The sequence below is a fragment of the Pieris rapae genome, chromosome 1, assembly GCF_905147795.1.
Source record: "Pieris rapae chromosome 1, ilPieRapa1.1, whole genome shotgun sequence".
NCBI classification, from domain to species: Eukaryota; Metazoa; Arthropoda; class Insecta; order Lepidoptera; family Pieridae; genus Pieris; species Pieris rapae.
In genome coordinates this window covers 11,161,665-11,176,930 of record NC_059509.1, presented here as the reverse complement: position 1 = coordinate 11,176,930, position 15,266 = coordinate 11,161,665, and the positions used below count along the sequence as shown (strand labels likewise).

Here is a 15,266-nt window from a genome sequence, read left to right as displayed (position 1 = left end):
GATATTTAATTAAAGGTGAAATACAAAAAAATCTTCATCAAATGAAATGCCTTTTGTATGGGAGCTCTGAACAAAAAATAAGTTTTGTTAAAAAAAATCATGTTTAATTAATTGAAATATGTAGCATTGTTATCCATTAATTTTGACCATCAATTTTTGGCGGTTTCGGTTATGTCTATTATCCAAATTTCGAAAAAAATCGTAATTTTTTCGAGGAGTACGATGGATGTCTTATACGTTCAAATTGAAGGAACTCTAATATGGTAGTATGTAGTGCAGTGTGTGGTCATGTGGCATTGCTGTGAGTGACCTAGAGAAAAAATAAATTTGGAATTCCTATCCAAAGAGGAGATTCTTGAGTACGAATAGACTCCAATTTCATACGTAAAGACGCAATATATAAATAAATCTTGACAAATTAATTAATTATAAATAGACTTTCAATTTATTAAGTGTACTCCATCCTATCATAAGCGTTTAATTGGAATTTAGAATTTTATTTATCAGACAAGTTTGAAACGTTCAAGACTAAAATCACACAGAAATCTAATTAAAAATGAATAGTTATTATTAGATTTACAACAATTCGCTTATAGTTTAAATAGTAAATGCAGTGTTGACTGATAAAAAGAATTTTAAAATGCAACAATTTTATTTTTATATAGTATAGCTATGCAGAATAACAATATCTCATTCAAGATAAGAGCGTACCAAAGGCCGGCAACGCACTTGCATTCAGAGTGTCCATGGGCGGTGGTATCACTTTACATCAGGTGAGCCTCCTGCCGGGTTGCCCCCTATTCTATGAAAAAAAAATGAGCAGCTAATGTCTGAAAGTCGTGGTCAGCAACGAAACATCTAAAGCAGACAATCTGTTTCCACCGATTTCTGTCCAACGCCTCTCTTATGACATTGGACAATGAGTTGATGAACGGCCACGTGATCTTTTGCCTTCTGTGTAACCTACCACGATCAGTTTCTCTAAGCTCTCATCGCCTCTGCGCATTGTATGGCCGAAATAAGATACGATTCGCTGTAGGTATATGGTAGCCAAGCGAGTCAACCATAATTTAATTTTTTAAGATAATACTGATTATCAACAAAATTTGACAAGAAACTAAATGATTAAGTTGGAATTGCCTGTATGACTTATGAAAATTACTTGACTACCAATTAACTATAAGCAGTCAATTAAAATACTCGCTTTAAATAGTTATATTAAGAACGTCAACTCAATGAAAATCTACGATCCAGTCCAATTTAACAAAGGACCGTGAGCAGTCAGCGAATTCTATTAAGCGAATGATTAATGGTGGCTAAGTGTTCAAAACTGTGATCGGATTTCCCTGATTCAGTTTTTGTATATAGACACACAATAGCTGTCAAATATAATGCCTTTGCTATTATGTAAAGGCATTATATTTATGAAAATATTATGTATGTATAATAAATAACATACGCACAATGTCAATACTCGGAACAAATGCAGGCTGCAATTTCCCCGTACTAGACTATCTAAAGTTAGTAATTCTTTTTTGGGGAAAGGGAGACTCTTCTTTTATAAGATCCCAGAGGCTGCTTTATCTCTACCTTTTAATAAATTTAAGAAATGTATTAAAGAATAGCTGTGTAAATAGGCTTACTATAAAGTTAGCGATTATCTAGTTGATAAAAGGGCCTGGGACTAGTGCTTGGCAGGTAATTAATTTGCTATATTTGTTTTACATATTGTAGTATTGTTTGATTATTTGCTTTTTTTAAAAGAGTACCGAGAGTTTTTTACGCCTGCTTTTTTTCTCGGTTTACACCCTCTGTTTTTCTTGCCGATGAGTGGGGATACAGGTTCGAATTTATTGACGTGGAATAAGTGATACCTTGATGATCTTATTTTCCAAAACAAACGTATTTTATTTTTTATTTTTATTTTATATTATATATAGCTGAGTTTCATCATTGGACGTCAAGGCAGAATACAAAGAACCGTATCACCTTGACGACCGTCGTTTCACTGAACGTGTTTTAAGGCAATTTTTGCCACGCACTATGTGGAACTAAATGCGAACTGATGTATTTATGAACCAATACAATACGAAACCAAACCAACCGTTTAAATGATTGCAATGAATTTATTTTTATTTATTTTATTTATTAACACTTCGTTGCATTGCATAAAAGGAAAAGTATATATATATACATATATTAAACATAAATTAATGAAAAACAACTGGCGGCCTTATCACTTTAGAGCAATTTTTTTCAGACAACCACTTGTGAGTAAAGGAAAAAACCACTGTACCACTTACAAATAATAAAAATAGGAAAAAAAACATACTTAACAGAAACAAAAAGAAATAAAAATAAACTAAACTGATATAGGTTACATTAAAAAAAAATTATAAAAAAAATTACAGTTCGAAAGCGCAAATATTGCTTGTCTTGCGTCAGGGAAAAAGGTATAAACTACAGGGCATGACTTGGCTAAAAATCAGTTGCAGCGCTAAATATTTATCATCCACCGCCACCATCACTACGGAGCGTTAAGGCTGCCGCGTACCATATTATGAGCAACTGTTTGTCCACTGAAGTATTTTCGAACCAATTCTACTAAAAAGGCCGGCAATGCACTCACGAGTCCCATAGCGTTGAAAGTGTAAATGGGCGTTATCACTTAATATCAGGTAGACCTCTCGTTCTATAAAAAAAATATGATTACAGATATCAAGAAATATTAAAAATATTTCAATTTTCTCAATACTAAACAATTTAGATAAACAGATCTTGTCTTTGTTCACTAATTATATTAAAGGAAATATTTATTAATCAGCTAATAAATCTAAATTGTCTCCATCGCTCTTTCAACGCGTAAATTAGTTTTTGCGAGGAACTTTTTCATTCAATGTTGTATAATGATTTGAATCGGCAATTTTATACCAATCAAGTAACGATTTTAATACCGTTAGGCCACAACTTTTTGTATCATGCAAAAAATAATTTGTTAGAGGTCATTGAAATAAAGAAAGAAACGAATTCCTTGGACACGTATCGCGAAATTACCGTTTTTTTCTTTCGCCGTATGGTAATGATTTAGGCACATAAAAGCACAAAAAATCCATTTGGGTATAACTGGATTTTTTTTTAGTAGAGGACCACTACAGGCAGATTTGTGGCCGAACAATAGAAATATACATATAATTCATCAATATTAACAAAAGATACACACATACAAAAATATTATATTGTCAAGGACATCTTAATGAGTTTTTCGCAAATGGCTCCATCACTCTCTATATTCATTTCACCCAATCTTCCTCACTTAATCCTTTTACCTAAGTCCATTGCGGACAAACAACGTGACACGTGATTTATATATATTATTAAGAAGATAATCATCAGCACTGACAGGCTAACCTAGCAAACGATCCGTACCAACGAATAATTTCTCTAAGTACGTCTAATGCATACAAAATACATAATTTAAATCTCAACTTTGATAGCTTAAAAGGATGTTCCCAATTCAATTTGCTTACATTTCGAGTTTGTATTTCATATTATATTTTGATAAGCAATTTTGTTGAGTAAACTCGGGAGAGTCAATATTATTTATTTGGATTGTATCTTTATGAATTATTGCTTCAGAAATCATAACCTAGATATGATTTTTATATCTTAGTATCTTTAATATCTTTGGGTATCGTATAATAATAGCTCTTGAGTTGGATTCCCATTGGATTTCTAACAAAAACCTAGCTTATCTGAGATTTTTATGACTGTTCTGTAATGACGTAAAGTAAGGTGGTAATATTGTTTTTAATTAATCTTGCGTTCAACAAAACATGGCGACAAAATATAGGAGGTATAATAATAGTAATAATAATATAGCATTTATGTTGCGAAAGTCTGTGATCTGTGATCTTTAAAATATTTTCACTTATACTGTATATCTTGGAGTTCGATTTGCCTCTTGCTAATCGGCTAAAGGCCTCTTCCTAACCCTTTCCACTGGTGTCTATCCCTTGCGACACTCTTCCAGTTGTGGCCTGCTTTAATTTGAGTTCGTCCTCGCATCTTATGCGTTCTTTTCCTCTTGGTTTTCTGCCTCTACCGGTACCTTTTCGACAATATTTGGCTTCAATTTTCATGGGGGCTCCATAGCATATGACCTGCCCATCTCCATTTCATTTGGTCTATCTTAGTTAGAATGTCACACCTGTTCTAGCTCTTATGTGTGTGTCTTTATATCAAATGTAAAAAAATATGAAATGTCTTTCGATCATCATCTATTTATCACCCTGTGCGAAGCCTGCGGCCTGATGACGGTAAGTGCATTCCCGTATTACTTATGTAATCATATTAAGAATTCCCAGCGAATTCTTGAGTCATGTTTCGTGTATCTCGTTCTATCTCGATTTATTCCGGTTTCTCAATTTGGTGGCATTGTATATTTGACTATACCTTGATTAGGGTATTAACATTGATGGATGGGATAAAGAGCTTATTAAGACGTATAGCGGGCGAACGAGGCGTGACGTAAACTAGTGTAATATTTACGAGTATTACCATAGTGCTGTGACTCCCCAGTGGGTTGGTTCTGTTACTACTACTTTTATATAAGTACACGGGCCTATTCAAATATATATGTCAAATAACTGTAGTATCTTTTGATCTTACATGCCGTTTTCATATAGATTCCAAAATCGCTTGCAATGGTACGGCCTAGTGCACCGCTGGAATATATTATATGAGAACAAAGGATAATATATCGATGTATTGGAAGAGTGGTGCTATAGCGATTGATATGTTACCCAAGCAGCTTTTCAGGTACTTAACTCAGGTAGTATATCCATGCTTCTATGAAATTTTTATTTCTTCCCTTAATCATTAAATCTCTATTCATAATACTTTTAATTCATATTAGTACAAGTCCTGATATAGAACCATCATATCAGGACTTGTACTAATATGTATGAGAAACAAAAATCGTATTTATTCAATCGGTTTAAATTTGGGGATTACCAATGTCGAGGAAGACATTAAAAGATCAACTGAACAAAAAAGCAGACTTCAGCCACACGTCAACTCCCTAGCTTCAGGCTTCTTGGAAACGACGGACTGCGTGATTCAGCTAAAATGATGAGACTTGCCGCAGTTTGATAGTTTGCGACTTACGGAGGGAAAACAAATTATGGGATATGCATGTCCTGATTGCCTCATAATATCATATCATAAAATCTGATGAAAAAGCCAAGAGGCCAATTGCAAATGGGTAAAATAAATCAGTCGATTAAGATGACTACACTTCAGTTCGAATGCAGCGATTAGGTTTGCCTATTTCATGAATTTTTAAAAAATTATTAAAAGCTTTTTCTGCTTAAATCAAGGAAACAAAGCAATGCGCAGGTGTATGGTTCAATCACTTTATTTGCTTTGCAACAACAAACAGTTCTTTGTCTGCGGCGTAAAGTGATACTATTAATTAATTATAAAGATATATTTTCGCATCACTAAAAAGAGTTTTGTTTAAATTTTCTAAAAAAAAGTCCCTAAAAACTGTCTAATTAACATTACACATTCCTAACATGTTGTACAGTGCCAATAAGAACACTTCTGCGTGTGATTCATTTATAATTTTCAGGGTCCATGAAATGAAAATGGGGGTCCACGATAGTGGATCTCAACACATACACTGATAGTACTAATTAACTTACATCATACTCATATACATTATTTATAAAAGTACCTGTGAAGTAAAAAAAATATTATATATGTTTATAAAATTGTGTAAGTTGTATGTTGTGTTGTGTATTCGCATTGTGGTCGCAATACATTTTGAACTTGTAAAAACAAAAAAAAATTCAATTCAATTAATAAATGAATAAATATACATGTGTTTTTATTTTAAATTTTTAACACTAAACTTCACTACAGTTAGAAAGTTACAGGAAATCAATATTAGGTAAGTATTCTACCCAACACAGAAAAACATGGCAAGTCTACGACACAAAAAAGTTTAGGGAATTTTGCTAGAGAAATATAAAAACATGTTACATTATATGGCTCAGCAGTATATAGAAATAGTAGGTATTGTTCCTAAAGCTCAGTAGAAGAATATCTATATAAGTAACCGTAATAATATTACCGTTAACCTTCCCGTAAACTTTCATTAGGGAGGTTGTAGGCTTGTAGGATATTTCGTTAAACCTACATCGAAAGGCAATAACTAAAATTGTAAACAGGGTTTTCCCGGCCATCATTCCGCCGAAACGCAAGACATATTAATTGAAATATTTGTCCTATCTTCCTTGGGAAAATGGGGAGCATCAATATATCCGAAAAACGTTTTCTGAATAGGCATAAATGTTATCGGTTTAATTAAATTAGATTAATTTACATAAATGGTATGTTACGTTAATATTTTTCATCTGTCATGAGTGTCAAAAAATCAGTAGCTCCCTTAATCTGTGAATCAATTAATAAATTTTATATTAGTTTATGTTTATAAAAGATATTAGTAAAAAACTATCAAAACTTGTAATAAAAATTACAGTAATATTGTGAGTGGGTTTTACTCCTTTTTTATTCATTTGTTACCTATCTATATTAACCTTTAGCTTTGAACCATCTCAAGTGATGCATATGAAAGGTCAAACCCAATCAAGACAGATCGAAGTAAATATTTTGCTTCTCGTTACAGTTATATAGCAGATACATAGGAATTGAATTTAAATAATAAATCAAGCTAACAAAATCAACCAAAATTCATACACACACACAAACAAAGTGTGCTTTTGTCTACATATGTCTTCTGTTATATTTATTATGTTATCTTGTGTATTTGGTCACCCACATCGGTAGAGTCGTACAAAATAATTACACAAATTATAAGTTGTCATTCAATAAAATTGTTACACGCGTGAGAATATTGTATACAATAAAATTAAAGGAAAACATTACAGTGTCATGTCACATGACATTGTAATGGGGGTAATCATGGGTAGTAATGGTAATATAGGTACGATGCCGTTAACTTGACTGACTTTTATTTACTAATGTAAAAAAATCATTAGCGCTATTGTTGTTATTTAGATTTTGATGTTTTTACTTACATTTCAGGTCTGGGACTCAGATTGCTGTATTCATTTCATGATCATTTATCAATCTAATCGTCGTCCCACGTCGACTTTTTGGGTCTAAGGCAAAAACTGATTATCAGTTTTTTTATCTAATTAGATTATTAGACTAATGCATCTAGCATGATTTTAAAAGGCCGGCACCGCACTTGCAAGCCCTCTGGCATTGAGTGTTCATGCACGGCGGTATCACTTAACATCAGATGAGCCTACTGCCCGTTTGCCGCCTATTCTATAAAAAACATGTAAGTAATATTGTCTCAGCTTCCAGTGGGTCCCACTAACTGCGACAATATTATTGAACTGGCAAGGCAGTTGTGATTAGGTTAGATTAAAGCCAAAACTAACCTTCTTTCATTCATTACACAAATTTTAAGGTTCAACAGCTGAATCCACATTATTGCATACATAATTGCCGAGAGATGAGAATATGTAGAAAAAAATCGGAGATATATTAAAAAAATAATATAAAAAATAAATAGAGATAAAATTGACCCGTGAGTTATGTAACCTACCATTAGTTAAGTAACATAATATATGTATTTTTTGTTAATCATTTGACGCGTAAACAGAATGTAAACAATCATGTCACACTTGAAGCCAATGAGCTCTTTAGTTTTTGTTAGCGTCGCAGCCTCACTAACCCATAATTTTAAGTTAGTTATAAGCTCATATTTTAAACCATTGAAGTCAGTTGTTACCCGGCTTCAATCAAATAGTACACCTTCAATCAAGAAATACATCAACCACTGATTTTAAATCGTGATTTGAGAAATTTACCGAAGTATTTTTTCTTTGTTGCTGAATGCTTTATAAAATAAAATACATTAACCAGTGCTGAACTTGCCACGTAGCAAGAGTAGCAAATGCTACGGGCCCCGTGAATTTAGGGGCCCCGCGCTCCAACGTAACCGTAATTAAATATATTAAGTCAAAATAACAAACGTTTTACCGTATTGTTCTAAAGTTTAATTATAATCGATATATTTAGACTAGCATCAAGCAGCCAGATTTTTATTTATTATAAGAATGTCTTAATCGTCTCACTTTGTAGAATATAGATCATGATTTGCTTAAATAAGACTAATTGAAAGTGTTACTATTTCTATAATTGCCGATATTAAATAAAAAAATATTTATTTGTTTTATTTAATACCTTAAACTTGAGAGAATTTGCTACAGGCCCCGCGCTGTCTTAATCCAGCACTGACATTAACAGCACACGATCTCTATTAAACGAACACTACAGTCACCATTTCATCTATGTAAAGTTTATTTAAATGTCTCGTTTCGAGTGCAAGTACCATTTAGATTTTGATTATAAATAACTACAGTTTTTTCTAAACTATATTAGGACAAGAAAAAATTCACTGCCTTAGTTTATTTTTATGTATATTGAAAAAGAACTTGGTTAATGATTTAAATAGCCTTTAATTTCTAGGCCATTTGAATTTGGAATGTCGATATTTCAATCACCAAAGAGATCGACCACGAACTGGCAGTCAAGAAATAAACTGCACAAATGAAAAAGGTATCTCCCTAAAATGGTGATTTGTTTAGCAAGCAATCTACGTATTTTAATTGTTGTTCTAAGTATAAAATAAAATTGTTTCTGAAAGGCTTTAAAGACCGGAAATGCATGCGCGAGCCCTCAGGTATTGTAATGGGCGCAATAAGGGCTGCAACTCTCAAGTATTTTTTAAATACGTGAGATGGTCATCGTTAATATGGAGTTTCTCGGAATTAATGCTTTTGTTTAAAGTTTTCCGTCAGTGAAATTTCATTGTACCTATCTACACAAGCATTTATATATATTTAATAACTGTTTTTGCAAATACTAATAAACTTCTATACCATCCAACTAAAACATCACATAATTATTCAATTTACCAAAACAAGAAAATTCAAATGTCTGATTTTTTAAATTAAACGCTTATTTCAAAACTAAATATTATCAGTACCATAGCTTAGCAAACGACACTTATTACTGAGGAACAGCTTTATTTGAGAACCTCACAACATTCACAAATTAATTTTGGCGCCAATATAAACAATGTCTAATCGACATAGATTCCAAATTCAAATGTAGTATCATTGTTTCTTTGTACATATATGGCTAACTAATTATTACTGGCCAGTATCACAGCTATGTATAACAATACAAGCTTCATTCTGCGTTATGAGCTTTGCAATTATTACTATTCACGCTTAGAGTCTCATAAGTCGTCTACTAAGTAGCGTCTCGAAGTAAAAAGAGATTTTTGTAATAGCTTATGACTTTCAAAAGACAGACAATCTTTAGAATTGTACATATTACGGACGTGTATAATTAAAATGTTTCATGAGTGTAAATTGTAAATTTTAATTAAAGTACTTGGTATTATTAAATAGTGCTCAGTTTCTTTTGTATTAAGAATCATCTTTTATGTTACCAGTCAAAAACAACAAATTGAAATGTGTATAAAAGCTTATTAAATTATAATTGTAAATTGTTTGACCAGTTTGTTTTACTACGCGACTAAACCACTAAACTGAAATTTTATATGGTGATTAAATTTCCATCTTCCATTTATATTAAAAACATGTTTGGCATATTTATATATAAAAGCTCTATTAAAAGCAAGCTTTTAATGTAATCTGATGGCAAAACAGAGTGATAATGCTTGGTGAGTGCTTTTCCTCAACATGTACTATATAAAACTTTATTTTCGAATGATATGTCAATGAGTGACAAAAAAATTATAACGCTTATATTTGAGCCGTTTATTATGTTACATAGCCCCCCCCCCATCTTAGGTACGGTAAAACACACTTTTTGAGCACGTAATTGATGACTCAAAAGTGATTTATAAGAATAAAAAAATGATTACTGCTGGGATTAAAGGTCTCAGCCAAAGTCATTAGAACTTTACCCATGTTTTTACATCTCAAAATTTATAGTCAGCAGCAAAAAAGACGAAACATTTTTGTGTTATAGTTATTTTTTGAACTGAAACTCCTTTACGCACGCTCGACTTGCGGAGTAAGCTGGCGAACGCGTGACGTAAGCGTTACGAAAAATGTGATCGGGCAAGGCGAACGGAAGTTGAGTGGAGGATATAAGCAAGAGACAGCAGTGCGCGCACATTTTCTTTCTCTCTTCCTCTCATTAATGAGCCAACTACAAGACATGGAACAACAATCGATGCAGTTTTTCTAGATATCTGTCTAATTCGAAAATATATGTATCGTATTTCTCATAACATAAGCCTATTTATTGTCTCGGTTTGACAACACTCCCCCTTCCCCTAGGTGTAATAAATATCACCCACGAATCCGCCCTTGATGGAATACTGAACACAGTTCACAACTATTTTGTTAAATATATTAAATATTAAACTACTTAATAAGGTATACTGAAGCACATGAAAAGTCAACTAAACATAAATTATTCCTGCTTAGTTAACTGGCTAATTACATGTAATCTGACACAGTATCAAAATAGGGGAGTAATTGCGTACCAGAATACCTACTGTATATTTAACAAGATTTGAGGAAGTAGGCCAACGACAGAAAATATATTTTTCTTTTCGTTTTCCAAAAAATGGTCGTCAATGACAAAGTATGAAATTCCGGGAAGAAGTAATGCTACAGAAAGAGAGACAGTGGTACGAGAAAATGAGTAAAAAAGAAGAAAAAACATCTCCTCTAGTGTATACGGTAACGGAGGTTTTGAGTGTAATAGTTATACTGTTATCCTCGGTAAAATGCAAAAGCAATCATCCTCCTCCTCCTTGAGCTTGTCAAAAGTCGCTTTGGTAAAAAGTTGCAGTTAAGAATTTTTTAAAATATACCCACTATCAATTTCTAAGGTAAAATAAAGCCATTCCACGCTATACAGATAATATAAAAAAGGAAAGTTTGTGTGCGACGTTTCTGTTTTTTACGACACACGCAACCTGGCGTAGACTACTTTAATATATACAACCTGCGAAATTAGCTTAGAATTAGGATCAGTTTTGCTTGAAGATTTTTATGTCCGTCTCCAGAAATTGTTTAATTAAAACTGCGTGGTGAGCCTCCTACCCGTTTGCCCCCTGTTCTATAAAGATAAAATAGTAGTTCATGACTGAACGTCATGGTCATCAACGAAGCACCTGCAGCGAACTATCTGTTACCACCGGTTTCTGTTCAGCGTCCCTCTTATGACAGTGTACAGTTTTGAGGATGATAAGTCTTCCACTTGATCGATCCATCTGGTTGGTGAACACCGCGTGATCTTTTGACTTCTGTGTTACCATGAGTTTCTCCATGTCATCACCTCTGCGCAGTATTGTTATGTAAGATTTTGCTAATGGTTCTAAGATAGCAAAAGTATCATTTTGTCTGTTCACAACACCTGTTGTTAACCGGTAATTAAATTTAGGACCCATATATACGGAAGCGATCCTACCAAAATAAAACTTTTTCTTATCTTTAAATTACTATGTTTGCGTTTACGGTAGAATCATAATATCCGACCACCTATTTCAGAAGTGTTTATTGAATGAACCAATAAAACTGATGACGTATATTTGCCCCAAATAACTTAAAACAAGCTAATATTTCGTAAAGCTAAACACTTCATTCGTTTGTTTGTTTAGTTGAATGCTCCGGAACCGTCGAAGGCAACACATTTGTTAGAATTACCATGATCATAAGTTAGTTAATATCCTATAACTCCTATGTGGGGCAGAGGGCGTCGACAATGAGTCTCCATCGCGTTCGGTCTTGAGCCTCGTATTTCACCTCGCTCCAAGTCCTACCGGCTCTCTTTGCCTCGTCTGCTACTGTACGGCACCAGGTTTACTTGGGACGGCCACGCTTTCGCTTTCCATGATCATAAGGTCTCATTTCAATTTTACAAGTCTAAGGCTATTTAAACAGTTCTTTTGTTAGTTTTTGTACTCTCCTGCGTTCTGCGCCTGTTTTTATTAAAATGCCACTAGAAATCGAAAATGCATCGATACAATCGAACAAACAGCTGCGCGGATATATCAAAGAAAAGACTCTAATGGCAGTCAGTCATTTCCCAAGTTATAAATAACTCATCAGCTCGTTTAAATAAACATCAATACTCTCATTCTATCTATGAAACAATGTAATCAATAATCCGTGTACTACCTAAAATAATAAAAGGTTTATGAACATCGTTTATTCATGTAGAATATAATATTATTTGTCGGCCATGGAGGGCTAGTAAAAATTATTCTGTAACCATGATTTTCGTCAAAGTCAAAGTCTAATCATTAATTTCAATTAGATACGTTAGTTATAAAGGCAAAATACCAAGTTTTTTTTAAACGACTCTAGTTCCCCTTTCTAAAAGGTAGTTTTATCTGGAAGAAACTCCATATTTGCTTTTTTTTAATATAAAAAAAAACTATATATTTTTTTTCAATTTGATAATTCTATGGAAAGACCATGTACTAAAACAAACCACTATACTAATATTTTACATACATACATTATTACTTATAAAAAATAGCTTACAGTCAATCCGTGTGTAAGTTATGACAAAGTTCATTTTTTTAGAAAAAAATAAAAGCGAAACAAACCTAAGCAATCAAATTAAATGAAAGAAATCAAGTCTTAGTTAGTTCACAGATACTTTTAATGTATTCAGGCATAGGGTAGACATTGTTTTTACGGTCAGGAGCTTTTATACACAGCCGACAAGGTATGATGATTTTTAGATAAACGAAAAATAACAAAGATTCTAGGATTGAAAATCGCAGTGAGTCGATTACGATACCACCCGAAATGTCAAAAAAAAATCTTTTATTATTATATTTTTATTATACACTAAGTAACTTAATGTGCAGGAGTTGCATCTTTACCTATTGCAAATCTTTAAAACACCAAAGCTATTAACATGTTTAAATCCCTTAAAATAAATAACCAAATTTTTAGCTTACTTTTAATTACCTCATAATTTCAAGAGTACTTATGCTAATCTAAGAAAGGTCTGGTGTATTTTGGTATTATGTACTTGTCTCAAACATATGAAAAAGTTCAAAGTACAATAGGTGTAATTAAATTTTTGACGTACGGGACTAAGTCTCGAATATATCTCACCTTTAAAGGTATGAAGTCACATATAAGATTCCGATGAATTCAGAAAATAAAACATAAGCGCAATTTTATCCGTTGAACCCGGATGTCGCGGAATCGATTCTAAGATGGAAACCGCAAAAAAATGTGTTTGAATCATCGACAAATACTGTTAATTGGGCAAGCACCAATTTGCAAACTTTTGTCGTTCAATAAGAGTTAAGAATTACTCTTCTTTTCTATGGTAAAACCTTGCACTTATGTGTATAATAATTGATGTAGGTAAAGATGATATACCTATCAAAGGACGGCTGTATAATCCTAGGTTAAATTGTGGCCCATACTAGAAAATAGGGGACGGGATATCTTACACATACAAGTAAGAAACCCCGTGTATTATTTAGGTAAGCAACTTACAAAAATATAAACACAAAAAATCATGAACCAAGAAATATAACAATTTAGTCGAAACATAGAAACGAATAATTTTGAATATTTAAACTAAAGTATAATAAATACTTAAACATTAACATTCTTGGATATATCTCAACATTAAACAGGTTTTTTTGGAACACAAAATTCTTCAAAAACGGCTTTAGTTTTATTAATAACTATCGTTTTTAAAAATATAGTTGATCTTATTTAAATATTTAAAAAAATCTTAAAACGAGTTTCGCTACTTTTTACTTGATCGCACTCTTGGGTGATGAAAATGTATTATTATATTATATATATAATAATCTTCCTTATTTATTCTTGTTTAATCATAAATTATCTAACACGTCAAATCAACGTAGTACGCGATAAAATGTTTTCTTAAAACTCACCAATGGGCATAAAACATCCACAACAAATCACATAAAATAAACAATATTTTTTAAAACACAACACGTAATACACAATATCAAAGTTACGCACAAAAATAAGCTTTAAGCTCAACACGTCCGACCGCTACGGAGTGAATTTTGTACTGTCTTGCGAGACTCGTCACTCGAGTATTCACTATGAGGCTATACGGCCTTTTTTATTCAGAAATAGGTTTGTTTGACTGCGTATAAAGAGTTCCAACGTTCATTCCGCATAAATAAATATAGATGGAAGCATCTGTCGATGAAAGGGTAATTTTGGCAATGGGAGCATAACACACAAAGGATTTTTTCATGTCCGATTCAATCGTCTTTTATTAAATATTATTTTTGTACACTGGTACAGGGACCAAACTATTTAAATTTGTTTTGATTGTCTAATCAATAATTTAAATTATTACTATTACTGGTAGGTTATGTGTTTGAAGTGTTTATTCATGTGTTTTGAGATGTATGTAATTAAATTCAGCGATCACCGATTGTTCGCTACTGTCAACTACAGAACAATCGGTGGAGACACGGCAATTTCAACCTTGTGTGAAGAGACCTCAGAAAGGCCCCTCAAATATATATATACGCGTATCATTTGTAATATTGGTACATAGCTAATATGCTCCATTTTTTTGTCAAAAATCATATCGTATCGGTATCGCACCACAGTTTTACAGGTGTTAATATATAATCATACATAGGTACATGTTATATATACACAGCATTAGTATTAGTTTTACGTATTTTGAATACTTATGTACAATAGAAAAACAGTAAACACAAAACGCTCAATTAATGAATCCATACAAAAATTGGTTAATAAAGATTTCTTATATGAGTATCAGTTGTGTTAATATAAGTCATAATTGAAGTTAATTTTTTTATTGATCTTTGAATTGTTTGGCCCCTTTTAGTACTTCCTCCACATTTTTCCTCTCTTTGCTTCTCTTTAATTCTCGACGCATTCTTCAGATCCAATTGTCTTGGTATAGTGATTTTAAGTTGAAGTGCATAATTAAAAATTGTGTATGTAGGTACTAATACATGCGGTAGAAGTTATACTTATTTGGCGTAACAAAATAAAAATCTTTACTAAAATATTATTCTAGATTCGTTTTTATTTATAATACATTTAATGTTAATTTGCTAAATAATTTTATGTATCATATCACAAAAAACTAAAATGTTTACTATACCTAACTTCAGAGTG

General features: G+C 32.4%; 1 protein-coding gene across 2 annotated transcripts in view; it reads right to left on the bottom strand.

The window, feature by feature from the left end:
* The window catches only part of LOC110994357 (hemicentin-1), a 69,398-nt gene extending 55,223 nt beyond the window's left edge, over positions 1-14,175 (bottom strand). For both annotated transcript variants that reach the window (XM_045628877.1, XM_045628879.1), the window contains exon 1: positions 14,027-14,175. The gene's annotated coding sequence lies outside the window, so the exon portion shown is untranslated. The remainder of the gene's footprint in view (positions 1-14,026) is intronic.
* Between the last annotated feature and the right edge of the window lie 1,091 nt (positions 14,176-15,266).